At 38.6% G+C, this 23,155-nt stretch overlaps 1 protein-coding gene and 1 non-coding gene across 9 annotated transcripts in view; both read left to right on the top strand.

The window, feature by feature from the left end:
* LOC102159433 (uncharacterized) overlaps positions 1–23,155 on the top strand; it is a 908,266-nt gene that overhangs the window by 408,646 nt on the left and 476,465 nt on the right. The window contains exons 10-11 of one of the 8 annotated variants that reach the window (XR_014831359.1): positions 9,013–9,034; positions 17,465–20,330. The exons of 6 other annotated variants lie outside the window; for them this stretch is intronic. The gene's annotated coding sequence lies outside the window, so the exon portion shown is untranslated. The remainder of the gene's footprint in view (positions 1–9,012; positions 9,035–17,464; positions 20,331–23,155) is intronic. One more of the 8 variants, XM_085002287.1, reaches the window with a different exon arrangement.
* On the top strand, positions 16,550–16,636 carry MIR9799 (microRNA mir-9799). The gene has a single exon (NR_128481.1). It is a non-coding gene; the product is annotated as a microRNA mir-9799 (primary transcript).

Below are 23,155 nucleotides of genomic sequence, written 5' to 3' on the forward strand. Positions count from 1 at the left end.
TTGAAATTTTAGAATTCTTGGGGGTGGGCATTGACAGTATGAGAGATGGGAGTAAAGATATTTGGGCTCTGAAGGCAAAAACTAGATCTAAAGCATCTTGCAAGGAAGTAAAAAAATGAAAGGTAACCATCAGTTTTAGATTTCTAGGGCAATGCAATTTTCATTTACGATTCACTTAATAAACATTTGTTGAGACCTTTTCTGCACCAGCTATGGTGCCAGACACTGAACAATAAGATACATACCCTACCCCGAGAAAGCAGCTTCCTTAAGACAGACAGGCCATTCAGTATGATGCAATGGATTTTCTAGTGGAAATACTTGCAGAGCACTATTGTAGTATAAGCATTAGATTGTGAGCTTATTGAGGCCGGATCTGGGTCAAATTTACCTTTGCCAGCTCAGCCCCTGATTTAGTGCTTGGCACATGGTAAATATTTGATAAATATTTAATGATTAATTAAATGAATGAATATTGTTCCCTACTGTTGCTTTGTTAGCAATCTCTCATTTTGACATGTGAATTTTTGTTTGTGAGACTGTTTTAAAATATCTTATATTACCTCTATATTTCAGTCTTATTTGGCAGCTAGTTAAATCTGTGATACTTATTGATGAATGAGTTTGTTTGTGGCTATTTAGTACCTCAGCTTGCTATATATAGAATAGTCAGGTTGAGAATTTATTGAGATAAAAAGAAAAATTTTCAGATGTCAATGTTCTACAGATGATTTTCACATATGGTTCTCACATTTGGTTGGGATGACATAGGAAAAGCCTAAAGGAATATTTTGGGCCATCTTTTAAAAAGACATAATTTAAAAAAATGACATTCATGCCAATATAAAGTAAAGTTTGTCCTTGATGAAATGGTCCTGTATTATGGGTCAGGTAACAAAGAGTAACATCCTCCCCACCAGTTTTTGAAATTATAAAATACTCTATAAGTACAAACCAATCTATCTATCTATCTATCTATCTATCTATCTATCTATCTACCTACCTACCTACCTACTTACCTATCTTAAAGAATAACAAATAAACATTCACTCAACTTAGAAATAGCAAATGTTTACTACATATCCCATCCCCTCTCACTCCAGGTCTCTCCCCTATTTTTATCCCTAACATCCTACTCAAGAGTAATCACTATTGTGATGGTGGAGCAAGGATAACTAAGTTGTGGTATATTTAGAAAGGGAAATCATACCGTAGTAGAAAAGCATGAATTACTGATTCATACATCAGCATGACTGATACTCAGAAACACCAGTGTGTGAACAGCAAGTTGTAGAAAAAAGTATACAATATGACACCATTTATATTAGCTCAGATTTCAAAATCACATAAAATATGTCATTTGCAGATACATAAATATATAGTAAGATGATAAAAACCCATCAAAATTAAATATTTTTTCTTAAAATTTTCTTTGATCTCTTAGGATATACTATGGTTACATTAGGTCATATTTAAGCAAACAGGAAGACACCTTTATTTATTATGTTGGATGAATGGATAGGATGGAATTCCTATGGATAAATTAAATGAAAATTTAATAGTTTCAGGGCTTATTCACCTATTGGATTTTGCCTCAAACTTAAGCAACATCACAGGATGTTTGCAAGGGTACACTTACTTACCACACTGCTTGTTACAGAGCTATGAAACTTGAAACATCAGTCTAGAAGCTTTAATGACTGATCTTCACTTTGGCTCATTATATTTGTGGTGAACTTTTTAGGAAACTAGGTAACTGGTAAAGGTAGTCTTTAGCTAGCTAGAAACAGTGTGAACAAAACAGAGGAAATTTCAAATAAATAGCAAGTAGACTAGAGCAGAAAAACACAGGTTATTAGTTCAGTGTAAATTGCCTTATAAAATCAAATGTTTAAAATATTTTCATGTTCCAGGCTCTGTGATGTGTCATTTTCTTCACTAATCTTTACTATGACTCCTTTAAGTTAGGCATTGTTATCTTTGCTTTGCAAATGAGAACATTGATATTTGGAGGGTTTAAATTACTTGTCAAAAGTCATTAAGTTGGTACATGTCAAGGCCAGGATTCTAATTCATGTTCTTTAGATTCTTACCTCCTTGCTTTTTCCGAAATGCTGTTAACATTGCTTACTGAGGAGGAATAAAATGAGCTTTGTTTTAGGTAAGTGGGATACTCGATTAAAATATCAAGTGAAATATATAAATGCTAATTTAGAAATATTGGCGCATCCTATTCAAATTACTACATATATAGGAAGCTATTATCGATTAAAAGATTTTTACTTATCTATTAAATATGTGGCCCTGAGACCTAAATCCTTCCAGGACAGGGACTGAGATGTGGAGTCAGAAGATCTCCGAGCTCCTCTCTGTCAATGATTAGTTGGAATCATGATGACGCGTTAAAAGTCTGATGATCAATTTACCAATATGTACAATAAGAATAATTTGTGGTTTATTTTTTGTTTGTTTATTCCTTTTCTTGTATCCTCATTTTCACGTCAATTCTCTTCCCCCCTCCATCCTATAGGCAAACATTCTAGTGTGGTTGATGTTCATCCTTTTATTTGGTTATAAAATAGAAATTGAAATTTTGCGTGTATAGTTGCCATTAGAACCCTCCTCTGCCTCTGGTTTCCCTCTCTCAGGCAGGCTCCCTTGAGATTGGGTGTGGCCATGTGACGTGTTTTGGCAATGAACCATGTGTCAGCAATGTGGGTCATTCCTTCCCCTACTGTGGTAGCCAGTGGTGGTTCTAGATTATAGATGGTCCAGCAGCTTGAGGCCCTAAACAAGGCCAGTGCTTGATTGAGTGTGCAAGTATTTTTAATTTATAAAATGATAAACATATAGGCTGTACTCTTTTTTATGGTTTCAATACTTCTAGTCAGTACTATCTTAAGATACTTAATGCCATTTATATAAAGTGTGAAAACATGAAAATACCATGCATATTTTATGGATGCATATGTAGACATATTCCTAAAGTATACCACAAGTCTAAAGTACACTTGGAAAACTGAACCCGAAGAATTGACCTTTGATTTACCCTTATGCTAAGCTTCGTATCTATATAGAGATTGGTGACAGTTTCTTGCATAGGCAAGAAGCTCCGTGGGGAAGGGTGTTTGAAAATTACCTTCAGGATTTCTCACCTTGATCCTAAGTTTATAGGAAGCTGGGAGAACTGTAAGGTCTTGGAAACTTATCCTTACAATGGGGACACTTTATATTAAATATAAATAGCATGGGTTTTAAACAAATATAAAATAAAGTCATATCTCCAGCAGGCTCCATCAACAGTGTTTGAGTGCTCTGCATTTAGACCTATTACTTAGAATGCAAAGAACTGGAATTGTACTTTATCGTGTGAAGAACCACTCTAGTCCCTGCTTTGATGACACTGGTGGGCATCATGCCTCAGCCGGGCAGGATAAAGAGGGTTGAAATATTGCCACCATTACAAAGGGCCACTAACTTAGGCTATGGGCTGTCTTCTGCTGACAGCTAAGCCAAGGTACAGATGCCTTTACTTTGCTGTTACTAGTTGCCCATTGCTACCATGCACTGCATCAATTCCAGTTAGGAATAGCTGGGAGAGCTTCATTTTTTTTTTTTTTTTTCTGTAAGTTTATATCCACCCTAGCCAGACAGTCTTCCATAGGTGAGTTTCTTTGTCTCAGTTTAAACTTTTAAAAGTCTCACCTGTTGTCTATGTAAAGAATAACTGCACTTTTCTTATCCTGCTTTAGTTGGGTCTTTCAGATCTGATTCACATCTCTGTGGTTGATACAGTGGAGTGTCTGAGGTTGACTCTTGTTCTAGGCTGCTGCTTTGAATCTCCATAAGCTCCTATGAGAAGAGGGTGCTCCCTCTATGAGACCTCCGCTTCTGGTGCTTACCCACAGCCTGCTGTCTCTGGCCACCTGTATGTGGTGATCTTCCTCATTCTCTTCCTGGTACGGTGGCCTTGAGTCTTCTCCCTCATTTTCATCTCATACAGCTATTTACTCTTGTTGGGGTAAAACTTCCACTTCTAGGTTTTTGTCCCAACCTTACTACTCAAAAAGCTGTCCAAAGACTAGTAGCATCAGCAATACTTGGGCTTATTTTATATTGAATCTCAGGCTCTACCCCAGAACCGCTGAATCCAAATCTGCATTTTTAAAGAGATTCCCCACGTTGGAATGTGAGAAGCTGCTCTAAATTCCATTCCTTCATTCTGGGCTCTGGGTTAGTGTCCTGTCAGATAGAGGACTCTCGGCAGAGGTCTTTTCATACAGTAAGGAATCGCAGATTGTCATTTGCCCTGTATTTGTGTGGTTTTTGTTTCTGTTTCTCCTCTTAGATGTGTTTTGTTCATTTGTTACCTCTCTAGGACCTGATATTATTAAAACTGATGAAATTGCTTGTGGGTGTACTTGTATTTGTACACACACATGAGGGCTTTGGCTAGAAGCAGAGGCCTGTCTCAGACCCACTCGGCACGAAGACATCTTGAATAGCTTGAGAAGTAACATACTAGAACACTCAAAGCTCTCATGATGTATTTTCTACTCACCCTCAAAATACAGAAAGCTTTTGTTTCTAACTGACTTTGCAGCTCTCTCAGAGCTTCCTCCTGTGTGTGGGCTGCCTGGGTTGCATACGTTTATTCTCTCCTAGTATTCATTGGATTTAGCTGATTGCTTGTAATTTGTTTCGTCTGACTCATGCCTGATCTAATTTATTTTTTTATTGTAAACACTTGAGAATCTTACATAATCATTTTCTCTGCCATATTGTTGCTAGCATTATTTTTTAAATCAAATTTTCTACAAGATAGTAAAGTTTAAGTTATTATATTCAAGGTTTGTTTATGTGGGAAGAAATTCAGAGAACACTATGTATGGAGACCTGATAGATTACTTGATACTTACATTTGTTCCCTTTAGAGAAAAAAAAAAAAACAAACCCTTATTTTCTGTAATCACTCTGTCAACTTCTAATTTGCATTAATATGATAAACTTCTCAGTATTGAATTGAGTTCCATTTAATGGGCACCATTTTAGTTTGTGAACAAAGACAATTACACCAACCTCAAATCCAGCTTGAGATTTCAGCTTAAATGAATAAGTTACTTTTGATAATCTCCCATATCTCACTACCACGTAGTGTAGATTTTACTGTACTGTTCTTTTGTTGACTTGAATCTGTGAAGAACATGCAACACTCTCTTCCCTAGCTCTCTTGGCTTCTTGCTACCTGGATTGTTTTCCTTCTTCTCTGGCAGCTCCTGCTCTGCCTCATCTCTTCTTCCTGGGCTTATCTTCTTCTACCTAGGCAATGATCCAGGCAGTTCCTTAAGTTCAAGACCTCCTTCTCATTCACTGGCACAATTTCTTTGTAGGCAATGTCTTCTGTTTCCATGGCTTCAAATACACCTATGTGTAGATAATGTATCGATGCCTATGTTTTTTTCTAATTGCTCATCTGAGCTCCAGGCTTGTATATCCAGTGTCTATGTGATATTACCACTTGGATGATTCAAGGAGAATTCAAACTCAGTATGTCTAAAACTGAATTCATGATTGTCCCTCCATATCTGCCTGTAGCTGGTGACCCTATGAGCAAATCCTTTTGGGTTTGTGTTCTCCTCTTGTCTTACATGGATTGTGGGATGAGACACCCTTTAGATGGTTACTAAAATGCTAAAGGAAATGGTTTCCCAGACTTGGAAAGAGTGAAACAGGAGAGCAGATGCAGTTGGTACTTGTGCCACTTATTCTTGCCTATCCCAAAAGTCACTTGCAGAGGGTTCCTATGTATGTCAGTGATTTCCCTTGTTTCCCTGTCTGAGTACTCTCTCTATGACCAAAGTAGGCTCAACAGTACTTCAGAAAAGCTGGGTGGGTTGAGGGTTTAATTCCCCAGGAATAACCTTCAATCAACAAGAAATTGGAATTGGTAGATGAATATCCTAGGTTCCTCACCTCTTGGAAGGAATGTTTTGAGTGCATTTCTCAGTCTTCCACAGGTCCCTAGCAGGATTGGACCCCATTGTCCACAGCAATAACCCACTCATTAATGTACCCTTTATTGGTTTTCTTCTATTTCTTCTTTCATTTTCTTTTTCCCTCCCTCCCTGAGCTTCTTGTTATCACCTCCAAAATAAATGATTTTTCACAAAACTAGTTTCTTAGCATATGCTTTTGGGAAAACTCAAACTAAAGTATTCAGTATCACTGGGGACCAACACTCCACTGTGATGATCTCAGTTTCTTCCCTCCAATTAATATGTACCGACTAAACTTCATGTGGGTGAGGTCATTGAACATGCCCTTTTACTGCATTTTAGGCAAAAGGGTTTATGGAAACAGCACACAGAAGTGATCTGGTATGTTTAGCTGAAGAGCAAACGTGTGAGTTTCTTGGCATAATCATTAGTAAAAGAACCTTTAACATCTAGGTAACAAAGTGACAGCTCCTGGCTGTCCCTACTACATGGTTGTCTTCCAGTGCAGTGTTATCCAGTAGAATGTCTGCAGTAATGGAAATGTTCTCTATCTGCACTGGCCAGTTTGGTAGCCAGGGGCTACATGTGGTTAATGAGCACTGGAAGTGAGACTAGTATGACTGAGGAACTGCATTTTAAATTTTATTTTATTTTAATCCATTTAAATGTGGCTGGTGTCTACCTTTTGGAAAATGTAGTTCTAATGCTTCCCATTTAAATGAGTGGTGCTACTTTCCATTGAGTGCTATGTAAGTCAGAAAACTAAGAATCCACTGTAACATTCTCTCTTCCTCACAGCCAGTACACAATTTACCACAAGGTCTTATTGACATCTGCCAGTTATTTATAACCCCTTGGCTTCTTTCTAATAACTGAAACCCAAGCTGCCATTTTCTCTCACTTTGACTGCCGAGATGGCCTTTTAGTTTTCTCCCTATAATCTAGTCACTATTTTGTAGCTTTTCAAAATGCAAATTATCATCACCAAGTTGAAAGATTTAATGGTTTCAAATTGATTTTAGATTAAATCCCTGCACCTTTATTATTACTTTAGAAGCCTTGTGTGCACTTCCTACCTTTTTTCTAGTTTCCCTTTTTTGGGATAAATTTCTCATGAAGCAAAATACCAGGAAATGACAAAATTTTTAGTCACTTCATTAATCTCCTAGAATGCCATCTTTGTTATAAGAAAAAAAACAATTTTACATATATGTATCTTCAGGTTCTTATCTTAATGGTATTAATATTTTAAGGAAAACCATCTACTCTTCCAGTTAAAGATTATTTTTACATGCTAACAGAAGAAAGATCTGATAACCAGTGTCTTGGTGATACTGGAAGGGTTAGTGATGGTGATAGGTAAGAAGATATTTATGAAAATGGAAGGAAATGAAATCTCTTTTAGAATAGTGGATTCAGAAGGGAATAAGAAATACAGGAACTGAAATGAGATAGGCACATTTTGAGAGATTGAGGAAATCGACTTCTCCAATAATCTTTAAAAGGGAAGAGAATTCCCAGGTGAGATAGAGGAGGATATAGAATGGGTGAAGTTAGGAGATGCCTGTTAGAGCCTTAACCTATGTGAGTAGAGTGGTACTTAAGAATAACAGAGAAAAAAGACTTGTAAAAGGATTTAACCTAGAGAATAGTAGCAATGAAGGAGTTTCATGGTAAATTTAAGGGAGTTGACATGGGCCATACTGGAAAAAAATAATGTATGATTCATTTATCTATATCTATCTGCATATCTTTATTTCACTGGAAAGATAAAAAATCTGAAGAGAAAAATAGATGTAAAAGTATTACATAGAAAAGATAAGTATTTAAGAGAGCCTTTTTGCTAGAAAGGGTCTAAAATAGTAAAACAATGATAATCTAGAAAAGATAGAGTAAACTTGAGTTGTACAAATGGGCTTATATGTATATATTTAATTTATTTGGTCTCTATGTGGTTTGAACTTCAAAATTTCATCATAATGAAAATAGCTGGTATACATGAGCTCATAGTATACTGTGTGATCCTGCAGGGGGCACTGTGGGGAAACCCCAGTAGACACTTGTAAGAGGAGGGGTGGTGACTTTTGGGGAAGAATCCCCTGAGAATCTAAATAGTAGCCACAGATTGTTTTTAGAGAGACAACATGAAAAGGTAATTTTTCCAGTACCTCTCCCATATCCATACTTGAATCCACATAAGTTGCCATGGTTTCCTTAGACCACAGTATTCTTCAGAGAAGCAGCCATCTTCCTGAGGCAGTGGCCTAAGTTCCAGTCCAGCAGTCAGCTCCCCATCCCTTCATCTTCAAAAAACTTCCTTTCATGCTGCTTACCCTTAGGGCCTTCAAGGGGAATGACTTCTCATTATTTAATCATCCAGTAATCGATTTAATCATTAAATAGTCTATAGTTACTGATTAATTTTTATACTCTTAAAAATGTATTTTCCTACCACTTCCAAGGGAATCATATTTCAAGAGAGGCATCCTAGAGACATCAATACCTTAACCCAAAGAAAAGAATAAAGAAAAAAATCTCTAACCTAGAGGGCATCAGTGGTGAGAGGTGGGGGCTAAGAGGTTCTCACACACCAAATCAGATGTGCATCAGCTCCTTGAGAGCCAAAATCAGCTGCAACCACACAGCTATCACTTTATTAACAGGATGATATTGTTCCAAGAAGTTCTCATCTAGGAAGGTAAAGTTAAAAGTAATTTTGTTACTTATTTCAGAAACATCTGGAAAATCCATTTTTCTGAAAAATGGACCACTCAGCTAGCTTCCTTACCTCTTCTCATCACACTAGATCTCGCTATGTGGTTCACCTAAGAACTGACCACTCTTTAAGACTCCCTCCCAAATCTCACCTCACATGTCCTAATAATGTTGTCATGACCTTTGCCCAATCCTAGTCAAGCTACCTCATTCCACTTCCCCTCAATGAAAAAATTCACCTTAAATTAGACCTCAAACCTCCTAAGTATCTTTTATCTTGTCTTTTTCTATTCCCCCCCAGATGCTACGAAAACTCTGTCAAGGTAGGTGGTCTTCTTTACTTCAGTAAGCAATAAACTTGTCTTTGCTTCAGGTTGTCAGGGTGGAATTTTCAGGGAATTGACAGTTGACACACTGGCCCCAGTGGGTGCTATAGTGTTTTCAAAAATGTCACCAAGCATATGCTATCTGGATATGTTGTAGATTTTCTTAATAGAAAGATGCAGTGGGCTCCCCCAACGAAGACCTGCGGTCAAAACACATCTCAACTGCTTAGGAACTATCTTAGGCGCCAGCAAAAATTTGCCCTCTCCACTTACCTATGACCCACAAGTACATCTCAATGAGAGCTTTGAGGCATTGGAACTCTATTTTACTCTCATTTTGTCCACTACTATCTATAGCCAGAAGAGAACTCTCGGTAAGTACTTAAGAAATGATAAAACATATTGAGATTTATGAAGGATAAAAAAATGTGTTAAAATACCAAATGTTTATGTACTTTTTATAATTAGCACTTAGGGTAATGTCTTTATAGAAAGCATAGAATAATTACAAAATTCACTAAAGCCCATTAGGATGTTTAAAGAGATGGGATTAATGATTGTAAAGAGAATCGTATTCACATAAGTGCCATTTCTATTGCAAAACTTAAATGGTTTCCTAAGAGCAAAGATAGTTTTATTTAACTTTTTGGGATAGCCAGTCCTCTGTAATCAAAATGTGGCCTGCTAAGTTAGCAACTTTCTCTTTTATTGGGTAAATACTTCCATGTTCACTGATGCAATTCTGAAAGGCACTTACTCCTGATTTGAAAACACTTCATGCTTATTTATATAAGATTTTTTGATTTAGCTAGAAACCAGAAGGACCACTGACCATGAAGTGGTTTTGAAAATTGATTTATAATTTTGACTTAGGTTGCAAGATGGAACAGCGATGTTTCCTTGATTCATTTTGCTGAAGCCTCATCAAGTCTGCCTCAAAGAACTCTTCCTTAGTTACAGTGATGTTATATATAATAAAATTTATATATATATAACATTGATAAATGGAAATAATTAATGGCAGCTAGCATTTATTAAGTCTGTACTAAATGCTAGGAGGACACTGTGCTAAGTAAGACTTCAGATGCATCATCAGATTTCATCTTGGCAACACCCTTATGGAGTATGCGCTATTATCATCAACATCGCACATCTTGAATAACTAAGGCTTTAGAAATTAGGAGTTCCCTGGTGGCCTACTATTTGAGGATTAGGCATTGTCACTGCTGTGACTTGTTGTCAGTGCTCTGGCATGGGTTCAATTCCTTGCCTGGGAACTTTTGCATGCTGCTGGCATAGCCAAAAAAGGAATTAAATAATGTACCCAAGATCACACAGCTAGTACATGGCTATATAGGACTCATCTCAGTTTCGATTGAGCACAAATTGCCTGCTTGTTAACCACTGCCCTGTGTTGCAAGATGCAAGTTAGGTAGGAACAAGGACCATATCTCATATTGTGGTCCCTTAGAGTAAGTACCTTTGTGCACATAGTTCACAAAATATAGTAATGTCTTGATTGATTCAAAACACTGTTATGTTATGTGAATGGATGGACACCAAGTAAATGTTGGAGAGGATAACATAATTCAGTGAAAATGCTTTTTATTGCCTCTCAAATGTAAACTGACTAGGTAGATCATCATTTACAAAAACCAAAGGAGCCAAGTTTCTTTCATTCACTTAACAAACTTTTATTCAGTCTCTGTTTACCATAGGACAGACATTGTGCCAAATGTCCTAGATGCATGATCGAGAAAAACACAATCCTTAGGTTCAAGTCCAGGGAGAGAGACAAGGAGTTCAACAATTAAAACACAGTGTGATATGGAAAAAAGTCAAAACTCCAGAAATAGGATACACAAGTATGGCTGAGAAGTGCAAAAGCAATTCAAAAAGAAAGGACAGTCTTTTCAACGGATGACATTAGAACAATTTGAGGAGTTCCCGTTGTGACGCAGTGGTTAACGAATCCAACTAGGAACCATGAGGTTCCTGGTTCGATCACTGCCCTTGCTCAGTGGGTTAAGGATCCAGTGAAGTGGCCCTAGAAAAGGCAAAAAGAGAAAAAAAAAAAGAACAATTTGATATCCATTGGCACAAAAATGGACCTCAACCTAAAATTCACACCTTATACAATAATTAACTCAAAGTGGATCAGAAATTTAAATGTAACATAAAAATCTATAAAAATTTTTAGAAGAAAACATAAGAGAAAACCTTTAAAACTTAAGACTTAGCCAAAAGTTTTAGATATGACACCAAAACCAGTATGTAAAAGAAAAATCAATAAATTATACTTTATGAAAATTAGCAACTTCTGCTCTGAGAAAGATTTTGTTAAGAGAATGAAGGGACAAGTCACAGATGGGGAGAGCTATTTGCAGATCACATTATTGGAAAAAAGATTTTCAGCCAGAATATATAAAGGACACTCTAAACTCAATAACAAGACGATAAGCAACCCAGTTAGAAAATGGGCAAAACATTGAACAGATACCTCACTAGAGAAGATATTACAGATAGCCAATAAGGCCATGAAAAGATGTTCAACATAATTAGCCATTAGGGACTTTGCTAATTAAAGCTATAACAAAGCATCACCACAATCTATTTAAAAAGACTAAAATTAAAAAAGAATACTGATAATATAATTTTTTTCAAAGATCCAGAGCATTCGGGTCTCTCATACATTGGTGGTGAGAATGAATAATGAAACAACCACTCTGGAAAGGGTTTGGCAGGTTTTTAGAAAATTATACATTTACTTACCATATGCTCCAGCAATTACCCTCCTAGATATTTATCCTAGAGGAATTAAAACTTATGTTCTCAAGGAACCTATTCATAAATGTTCATAGAAGCAATGTCCATAATATCCCTAAACTGGAAACAACCCAAATGTTTTTCCATGGGTAATGGGATAGACAAACTCTGGTACATCCATGCAATGGAATACCACTCAGCAATTAAAGGTAGTGGACTATTGATAAACAGAACAAGTTGGATTTATCTCGAGGATATATTGAGGATTTATCTCCAAAGTATGGTGAGTGAAATGAGCAAGGCTTAAAAGGTAATATAGTCTATGATTCCATTTATTTAGCATTCTTAAACTGACAAAATTATAATGATGGAGAATAGAACAGTAGTTGGTTGGAGCTATGACTGGAGAGAGTCTAACCATACAGAGGTAGTAAGAAGGAATTTCTTTATGGTGATGGACAAGTTCTGTATCTTGATCATGGTAGTGGTTACAAAGATCTACACTTCAGATAAAATTTTGTAGAAATGCACACGTATACACACAAGAAGCATATAAAATTGATGAAGTCTGAGTAATGTCTGTAGAGTATTTACCAGTATTACTTCTCTGGCTTTGATAATGTACCATGGTTATATAAGATGTTATCATGAGGGGAAACTGGGCAAAGAGTATATTGGAATTTTCTTTGCTGCTTTTGCAACTTCTCATGAGTCTAAAATTATTTCAAAATAACTTTTTGTTAAAAATAAGGAAGATAGTGCAGGATGTTATGGGGGTTCAGAGATGGAAATAAAATCTCTGTTTTGGGAAGGAGGAGAAGTAGAAATTTGGGTGGAGAAGGAACAAGAGGAAGTAATACTTAGCTGAGTCTTCAGAAAGAGCCGAGGTTGGCCAGCAGCAGGGTAAATTTGTTTCAGGTAGGGGAACCTTCATGGCCAACATGTGGTCCAGGCACTCTTCCTCCCTCCTCTGGAACAAGGCCAAGTCTTCTAAATGATGCTTCTGCTTCTTTCATTGTCCCATTGAAACCTTGCATCAGCCCAAATTGTCCTTTCAAAATGTAAATCAGGTGATGGCATTTCTTTGCTCAGAAGACTCCCCTGTCATGTGGATTAATAGCCCCCATTCTTGCAATGGCTTCTGTAATCCACTCTTACCAACCAACCTCTCTGACCACAGTCCAGCTACTTTCCCTTCATGCCTCTGTTCTAGCCTCACTGGCCTCCAGGTCGCTCCTTTGACACATTAGGCACCATCCCTTCTAGTCATCCCTTCCCACTAGCTGTTCCCTCAACCTAGAATCCTCTTCTCCCTTGTCTGCATTGCTGCTGCCACCCCTCCTCCAAGTGTTTGTTTCAGCTCTCTCTTTCTCATTGAGACCATCCCTAAAAGTGCTGTTTAAAATTGCAATATGAGAAAAAGAATGTATATATGTATATATCTCATATATATATATATATATATATGTATGTATAACTGGGTCACTTTGCTGTACATCAAAAATTGACAGAACATTGTAAATCAATTATAATAAAAAAAATTAGGATTTCCTGTTGCGGTGCAGCAGAAACGAATCTATTATCCGTGAGGATGTGGGTTTGATCCCTGGCCTCGCTCAGTGGGTTAGAGATCTGGTGTTGCTGTGAGCTGTGGTGTAGTTCACAGATGTGGCTCAGATCCCACATTGCTGAGGTTGTGGCATAGTTTGGCGGCTGCCCCTCTGATTCGACCCCTAGCCTGGGAACTTGCATGTGCCATGGGCGTGGGCCTAAAAACCAAACCAAAACAAAAAAAAAATCCAATAATTTCCTGCAAGTCCATTCAGCCCTTCCTACATCTTTTGCCTGGTTTATTTCCCCCCTGTGTTTATTACCTTCTACTTTATCACAAAATATATATTTATTTATTTTTATTTATTCCTCCACTAGATTATAACCTTTATGAGGGCAGAAAGGTATATCTGCATTTTTTTTTCTTTGCTGCTTATCCCCAACACTTAGAATCCATTTGTTTTTTCAACAAACCGTATTTGAGGGCCTGTACTCATTTCCTGTTGGTGCTGTAACAAATTACCACAAACAAATTACACAAATGTATTTTCTTACTGGTGCTGGTGGTAAAAAATCCAAAATTGGTCTTCTGGAGCTAAAATCAAGGTGTCAGCTGGGCTGTGTTCTTTGGGGGGCTTAGGGGAGAGTCCATTTCTTTGCCTTTTTCAGTGTCTAGTTCTGGAGGCTGCCTGCACTGCATGGTATGTTTCCCCTTCCTCCCTCCCCCAAGTGTATCCTGCTGACTTCTGCTCTCATTGTCACATCTCCTTTTTCTCTTACTGGGACCTTCTGTTTGGACTCTTGTAGTTCTTTTATAAGGCCTATCTTTTATAAGGCCTATCTAATTACATTGGGCCCACCCGGATAATTCAGGATAATCTCTCCATCTCAAGACCTTTAACCTTAACACACTGCAAATTCCCTTCTGCTATGTAAGGTAACATACTCCCAGATTCTGAGGATTAGGATGTAGACATCTTTGGGAGGCTGTTATTCTGCCATAGGGTCTATTGGGTGGCCAGTATAGACCAGTCAATAATGGATACCCCCAATACAAGCAAGCTAATTTTAGCTAGCGATAAATATGACCCAGTGAATAACATAGGGTAATCCAACCATCAGAGCTAATGGGGAACAGCTGCAGGGATGGGAGTGGAGCCCTCTGGGGGAGAAACTCTGAGCTGAGAGATAAATGGAAAGAAAGAACCAACCACACAAAGCTCTCCGGGAAGAACGTCTCAAGGGGAGGAAAAAGCAAACACAGAGGCCTTGAGACAGTAGGGCTTGTTCCAGTAAGGACAGAGTCCAGTGGTCAGATTTGAGATTGTTCCAGGAGACAGGAGTCAAATCATTTGGGCTCTTCTAGGCCACAGTGAGGAGTTCTGACTATCTGGAGGTGATGATAAGCTGTGACTGTGGAAAATGGATTAGAAGGGGCAGAGTGGGTATGGAGGAGCTAGTAAAAGCCCTTGCTCTGGCAGCCCAGGCAAAAGGCCATGGTTTCTTGGATTAGGGTGGAAGCCAGGGGCATAGGAAAAAAAAAAAAAAAAAAAAAAGAACTGGATATTTTTAGTATGTTTGTTGTAGGTAATGAGGACTGTGGGAACAAGATTAGTCCAAGGTTTTTGGCCTGAGCACTAGAGTATATGGCATTGCCACTTACAAAGGAACACTTTGAGAAAAGCAGATTTGTGAGGATGTCAACAGTTCTGTTGTAGACCTGTGAGGTTTGAGACCCTTATAAGCTTTCCAAGGGGCCGTGCCAGGAGGACTTCAGCTGTGTGCCCCTGAAGCTCAGAGGAGCAGCCAGGGATGGCGCTGTGCACTTGGGAGTATTATGTAGCCTGGATGACGCTTGCGGGCTTGGGACTACTTGCCATGTAGAGAGAGAACAGGCATAGAGCAATTATGGGGAGCTCCAGACAGTGGTAATAGTAATAGCATGTACCCTGTACCAAACCCTGCACTTTGATTTTTACGTATATTAATATAGTTAATCCTTGGAACGATTCATTTAGATGGTTTCTTTTATTATCATATTCTATTTTATAGTAGAGAATACTGAAACTTTTTTCAAGGTCACACAGCTAGTAACTAACTGGCCAACCTGAGAATCAAACTCAGGAAGTCTGGTTGAGGGTCCCTGTTCTCAAACCTTAAGTTTGTACAATATTGTTCCTCTTAAGTATAGTCCAGATAAATATAGGCTTATGGACTGACCAAATCACCATACTCCTTACTTGCTCGGTATTCTATTATCTTAAGCTACTACTTTGATGCAGTTGGAATTGGAGTTGGTGATAAGCAGAATTCAGTGGTGAGAGAGCTCACTTCCACAAAATATATTCTTTATTTTAATGTGCATTAACATTACAAGTTTTTAAAAACTTTTTTTTTTGTACTCTGAAACCAAAGTTGTTTATGGCTCATTGGCATGGAATTTGGTAAAATACATGTTTTCCAAAAAATGGACATCTCAACAACCCCTAGGAAATTGTGTGTGTGGTTCCATGAACCACAGCTTGGAAATCTGTTCACCCATCATGACAAACAACCCATCTTTGAAAGGATAAAGTGTTTGGAATTGATTCCCGGGATGAATCACATTTTCATAATTGCACAAGATTACTCACAAATTCAAGAGAGTTAGATTTGAAAAGTGAAATAAAAATCAAATAAACCCAATTTATAAACTTTGCTTACAACATGTTCTGAGATAACGCCCACAGAATGTTTCCTTGCTAAAGACTCAACCTGTAGATACACTGAAGAGAAATTTCCACATCTATGGCTTTGTCAGTAACATAAATCAGAGTGGTGATACACAGTGTTCTTATTTCACCATGTGGGGTAGAGAATAGTTTGCTAATTAACTGACAAATAAATGTCAAGACAATCTAGAGGTCAGAGTCTGAAGAATGAGTCCAAGAGCAAATGTCCAAGAGAAACTTAAAACAAGCCTAAGTCCCCAGGTTTAAGGATGAAAGCACTGATGATGAAAAGCTGCCTTGGAATCAATATGTGCTTTGTGCATAGTCACTCAACAAAATCATTCACTGATGGTTGATTGAACACCTACTATGTGCCAAACACTGGCATTACAACAATGATTTAGAGAGGCAAATGAACACTATCTGCAGGAAGCTCACAGACTAATAGGAAAAACAGAGAGCCAAATAAGACAAATAAGACAAATAGAGTCAAAGTTCTGCGGGGTGGGGGATGGGTCAAGACATTTTGTGGGTTGGTTCTCATTGCTTTGATCGTCTGGCTGTGATACTTGTATAGGATTTTGGCAAAATATTTGACAATTATTTTTAGCATTAGTGTTTGTCAGAGGAATAAAATGTTCTTCTCTAGATTACTTACAAGAACTTAAGTAAAGAGTAGCCTTCATACACTAAGCTATAGGTAAGATTATTTTTTTTAAATTGAAGTATAGTTGATTTACAAGGTTGTGCTAGTTTTTGGTGCACAGAAAAGTGAATCAGTTACACATACACACACACACATATGTACTCATTTTTATTATCTACTTGCTTTAGACTGGTGGAAGACTGAGTATTAAATATTTTCTTTCTTTAAGCTTTTCTACTCCTTTCATCTATAGATACCTAATTTTAAGGTATTCTAAATTTCCTAAAGTACCCAGATTGTAATTTTAAACTCTTCAAAATTTCCTTTATACCTTTCTCTTCTCTTGAACCCCACTAAAAATAGACTGAGCAGGTGTCCTTCTTATTAGTAAGGCTGTTTTCTGGGTTTGGGAAAAATACCCAGCACTGAGAGATGTATTAATTATTTCATTCATTTATTCCCTTGCATCCACTGAGTGCTGGAATGCATGAAGCATTGTGCTGAGCTATAGATTCCAGATCATAGTATGCAGAAAAAGATTTCCCCCAAAGATTTCCACATCCTGATACTGGGAACTGATAAATAGGTTATATATTACATGGCAAAAGGGAATTTGAAGGTTGCTGATCATCTAACTTTGAAATGGGGAAAGTATGCTGTGTTACTCTGGTGAGCCCAGTGTAATGACAAGGAAAAGGGAGAAGGAGGAGGACCAGCGAGATGGCAACATAACAAAGATCTCCATGCGGTCAGCATTGAAGATGGAAAAATGAGGCCATGAGCCAGAGTGCAGATAGCGTCTAGAAGCTGAAGAAGACAAGGAAATGGATTCTCCCCTAGGACCTTCAGAAAGCAATCCAGTTCTTTTGACAGCTCACCTTTAGCCCAGTGACACTGATTTTGTGCTTCTGATCTCCAGAATGGTAAGATGATACATTTTTATTGCTTTAAGCCACTAAGTTTGTGGCAGTGTGTTACAAGAGCAATCGAAAATGAATGCCTAGACATGAGACAGTTCCTGCTCTTAAAAAGTTAACAAACTGATAGCGATGGAAAGAGTCCTTTGAGGTAAAGTTATAGCTAGCAACACTGAGTGCTGACCAGGGAGGTAAAATCGTTGTGGAGAGGATGTCTCTACCCTGGGCAAGACAAAAGGCCACAGCTTTTTTGCTGCCCATACGAGGAGAGATAGGATAATGCTTTGTGGGTATACCTGGGGAATTTGCAGGAGAAGCTAGCAGCTAGGCCTACAAAGTGCTGAAGAGATGGAGGTAGGAATGCTACCTGGGTTTAAAAGAGTCTGAGGTGTTTGAAATAGTACCATACACTGACTTCTGAAACTTACATCTTTAGCTCATATTCTCCAAACTCCAGATCTCACTGTATATCTCCAGATCTCTCCTTGGCTATCACATACTCTCCAAATTTTGTGTAGCCCAGCATAGTTCCCACCCATGATAGATTCCCAGCAAGTGGATGATACTAATTAATATCCAGGCTCCTTTTCAAGGTTATACTTGCCAGTTGTTACTGCAGTGGCTCAGTTCTATTCCATGACCTGAGAACTGACACTTGCCAAAAAAAACATTGGCAGCATTTTTCTTTTTTCAGGTACCAAACAATGATTACTCTTTTAGTTTATAGTGCTTTAGTTTTGACAGTATATGATATATGAAAGAAACAGTCTCTACTTGGTTAAGTTATTCCTAGTCGGATATTTTGTTACTTGAGGCTGAACTCATTCCCAGTATGCAAAAAGTAATTCTGAATGCTTGTTCCATAGCTGTATTTGCAAATATGTTGTATATGTTAATCATTTTCAAGACCTGTTTAACATGGTCTCTTAGTGGGCTGGGTGTGAAAGCCTTCCTTTAAATACCTGGATTGGCTTGACTTTATTATCAATTTTCTGTAAAAATCTTACCAAATGTGCATGTTTATACATATTGGGAAAACCCTCTTTTCAAATCACACTACACAGATTGCATTCTACTATACATTTTTCAGCGTTAAAAAAAAAAGTACACGATATTTGGAGTCCAGGTACCTCAAAAGTTATGTGCTATTTTCCCTGATGAGGTAGTGCTTTGCATTTCGCCTGGAGAATAGCTGTGGTCTCTGTTTATGGAACTCATTGTTACACCTGTCCTTCGGTATCTGTGTATCTGCAGAGAACGGGTATCTGTGGATACCAGAACCCATGCTCCATTATGAGAAATAGCCTGGCACAGCCAGCTCTCCAGATCCATGGGTTTTGAATCTAGGGATTCAACCACCCAAAATCCCATTGGCAACTGGCCAAGTCTATGGATGCAGAACCTGCAGACACCACAGGTCGACTATATTTGAGCGTGTGTGCACTGCTTCATAGGCAATTCATCCAGCTTGCTCCTGGAAAACCATTCCAAAGGGCACTGCAGAATAAAACCACTTCTCCCAACTGAAAATTTATGTCAGCTTGGATATCACTGAGCTATCTGATGTCACATTTTCTTTCTCTTTTCTAATCTCTAGGACACTTAATAATCCATAAATTGGTTGAAAATCCCCAGATCCATGGTCTTAGGTGTGGAAAAGCAATATTGCATCTTTATGCCAGATCTTTGGTTTACCCTGCTTTACTTTCTTCTCTACCTCTGTTGTTCTAGGAAAACCTGTTTTGCCTTCACAGCCTTCAGAGTAGGTTAGATGAGTGTGAAAATGCATTTCATATTTATCCAGACAATTATCTCAAAAAACTTTAAGTGCTTTTCTCTATTTTACTGCTTATAGCACTTGTCAGCTAAAAGCTCTCTTTCCCTCTGCTTTTAATCATTAGGCATCCACTTACTGAGAAGGATGGGTTTGCTTTGTGGCATGGTGTGGGAGATTGCAGTGTGCCCAGGCTTCCTCCCTCCTACAGAATTTGGGGAGTGGGGAGAGATTAGCTAGTGGTCTGTTCAGCTCTAGACATACATCATCAGGTGGCCAATGTAGATATAATAGCTGAATTTGAAACTCACTCATAACACTACATTGTATAAACCTTTCTTCCTCAGGTAAGGAACTAGAAAAAGGCATAATCCTCTGGAAAATTTGAGAGTTCTACTGTAGTTCTGTTTGAACTGTTCCATTATGGCAAAAGGATGGAGGAAAAGGTTAAAAGGGCTTTTCTAATTAGCGCTTGTTGTAGTGCCAGTTGGCCCACTGGCCTTGAAATTGGAACAAGGCAGGTCAGGCATCAAAACTCAGGGGAAGCATTAAAGCATTAGAGCTCTTTAGTTCCCTTCTTTCTACTCCCTCCCAGTCTTACAACTGGGCCACCCCTCATGGTGCATGGCTAGTTGTGCCCCTGTACTTCTACAAGGGATACTAAAACCCCAACTCACTGGCCAACCAACATGGGAATTGTCCTGACTCTCAGCAATGATTCCTCAAGTCAAACTAATAAGATTAAATTTGTTGAGTTTCTTAGACCAGGTAGGAAGCTCCTGATTTCTCGTCACTTTTTGACAACTGTCCTTGAAGATCTGGATGGTTCCCAGAAACTCCTTCCTTTTACTGCAATGATGAGTCACTGAAAACTCAGTCATCAACCATGATATGGGACCCTGCTAACAGAGCTCATTAAAATTACCAGGTAATCTCCAAACCACCAGTTTTGTTACTAGTTTAGTCTCTCAACATTAACAAATCGTCACTAGCTCTGCTAACAACATTTTGCTGATACAATTTTCGAAAGTGTTAACTTGCAGGGGATGGGGCCAGAATTAGACAGTAGAAAGGAGACATAGAAACAAAAATTGATTGAATACCCAATCTTGTGTAATAAATGGTTTGTATAGTTTTGTGTTCTTATCATTCTATCCTTTATCAGTAGAGCAGTTCAGTTTAAAGTATGCCACAGTTGTATCATTTATTTGTAAACTTTAACAAGATAAGCAGCACTTAAACATTATGTTAGGGCCAGAGACTGGCCTGCTGAGAAACGAATGAGGCTTTCTGGAACTCGTATGATGAGTAGTTTCTTGGAGAAGAATATTTCCAATTGTAGAAATGCCATCTGGCTTTCCAATCTTCAGCATTATCTCTCTCCTTACCTTGAATTTTAAGGCTTGCTGTTCTTGATTCTTCTGGTGCACCTTTGCTTCTGCCGTAGAAAGTCCAACATTCTTTCCCATGTAGATGTACAGAACGACATGAGCATTGAGGAGAAATTGGTGAAGGAGGCCTTGGAGTTAGAGGTGGGAGCCTCGGAGGGTTCGCTCGGGGTCCCCAGAAAGAGCTCTCCCCTGTGGAATCCCAGGGTGAGGTAAATGGTGAAATGGATGTTACAGGAGAGTCATAGTCTAGTATTTATCCTGATCCCACAGTGATCCTCAAAATTCCTGCAAAGGCAAGCAGGGAATTATCATGAGCTCTGTATAGCGACCCTAGCACTGGGCTGGGCATTTAAGACCTGCTGTTAGCTCCAGGTCTGCCATTTACATGTGTGGCCTCAGGTATGCTGTTTTGCTTCCTCTATTTATAAAGAGGATTTGATGAAACTGTGAGTACAATGTGTTTTTCTGCTCTAACATTAGGTGATGTTAGAAACTTTGTGATAAAGTGGAAGCACCACACATATGAGCAAACTTCCAGTGATGTGTGTGACTGCCAAGTTGAGCTCTCTGAGTTTTAGTTTATTATCAGTAAAACGAGAATAACATTTACCTCGCAGGGCTGTTGTGAAAATGAGAGATGATGTTTAATAAGCACTTGATCAAATGCCCAGAATGTAGATGGTTTTAAATAAAAATAATTTTTATCCATTGATGCTGTGACCCACTTGTAAGTGGTCTTACATAGTCTGCTGAGGTCTTAGGCTGATTTTTCTCCCCATTGATAAGTAACATGGAGTAGATGTTACTGCTTAAGAGAGGAAGTGAGTCAAGGTCTTGGCTCCACGTATGAATAGAGAGGCAGCTCTGTCCCAGGAATTTGGGAAGACCCTAAAGGACATTAACCCCTCTTTGCACAATTTTGCCTCCATACAGTCTCTGTGGGCCTTAGATCCTCCCCAACCTCACTTAGCTGATTGAAAAGTTCTGCTGCTGAGAGAAAATGTGGAGAAGCATGGCTGGTGGTTTCCCTCAACTTTGGGAAATGCCAAGCCCTCTCAGCTTAGAGGGATTCGAGTGTAACTTTTTTGCTGACATTCTGATATTCTCAAGGTGTTTGTTTTTTTGTTTTTTTGTTTTTTTTTTTTTCAGCTGAGGTTGTGGCAGGCATGAAGAAATTCCTGCATTAGGGATAGAACATGTGCCACAGACAGTGGATCCTTAACATGACAACATGGACCCTTAACTGCCAGGCTATCAGGGAACTCCCCCTCTCAAGTCCTTATGTTAAGAATTGGGCAGGACACTGAGGGATGGGGAGCAGGAAAAGGAGAGCTGAAGGCTTTCCCTGAAGCCAGTCTTCAGGGGTTCAGCCAAGTTGGAATCCTTTGGAAAATGAGTTCCCTCTTGGCAGAGAAAAAAAGCCCATCTTTTCTTAGATTTCCATCAACAATAAACTTCTCTGTCATCTCAAGGAAAATGGATCACTTGGCACTTCAGAGATTTTACCTGAAGGAAGATAATTTCTTGACATTTTTTATGCTTTAAGAGCTAAAAGCTATTTTGCAGCTATAAAATTGATAATGTATTCATCTCCCCAGAGCAATGAATTTTTCATCTTAACATTGAGCCTAGACCAAAACTGTGTCCTCTAGAGGTCACCAGTGCACCAGATTTGAAGGCCATGGAGGCCTCCAAAACACTGAGGAAGGGCCAAGGGGGTCCCACTCATATCTGAGGCAGGAGAAAATACTGCAAATAAATTATCACAGCAGCTGCAGGTAGTCTCTCAAGAAATAGGAAATCTTGTTCCAAATAGAGCCTTTTTATTGATTTTTCTTGGTTTATTTTGGCTCTCCTCTGTACCCATCTAACTGGAGGAAACCCTTAGAATGGTTAAATGCTTCCTCATCCAAAGGCTTAATTTTGGCACTCAGGGAAGACATATTTCTGCATGGGAGAAACACTGATGTGGAAATTAACTCCTTTAGCCTGCCTTAAATGAGTGTTACTGTCAGTGGTGCTCTGGCTCAGGAGGAAAGTCTCTCCTCATCACGCTGTCTTCAGAGGGCATGGGTGAAAAGCATGGGAGGCAGCCCCTTAATTAACTGTTATATAATCCCCGCATTGCTTTACATGGGAGAACACCAGCTCCAGTACTTATATCTCTGCAGATAAATCAGAAACTGCACTGAAAGGGATCATGGTGGTAGTCAAAACAGACCTCTCCTTTGGAAAATCTATCAGCCAAGAAGACGGCAATCTGGAGGTCCTCATGGGACTTTTCTTAGCTGGTTTGCCTAGTTCATTTTTCTTATGCTTTAATCTCTTGTGAAGTGAATTGTCTCCCTCGGAGAAAACTTGC

This window comes from Sus scrofa, chromosome 16 (assembly GCF_054392235.1).
Source record: "Sus scrofa isolate SSC_HxYL_T2T_F1_AM1 chromosome 16, Sscrofa_HxYL_maternal_Yorkshire_Landrace_v2.0, whole genome shotgun sequence".
NCBI lineage: Eukaryota > Metazoa > Chordata > Mammalia > Artiodactyla > Suidae > Sus > Sus scrofa.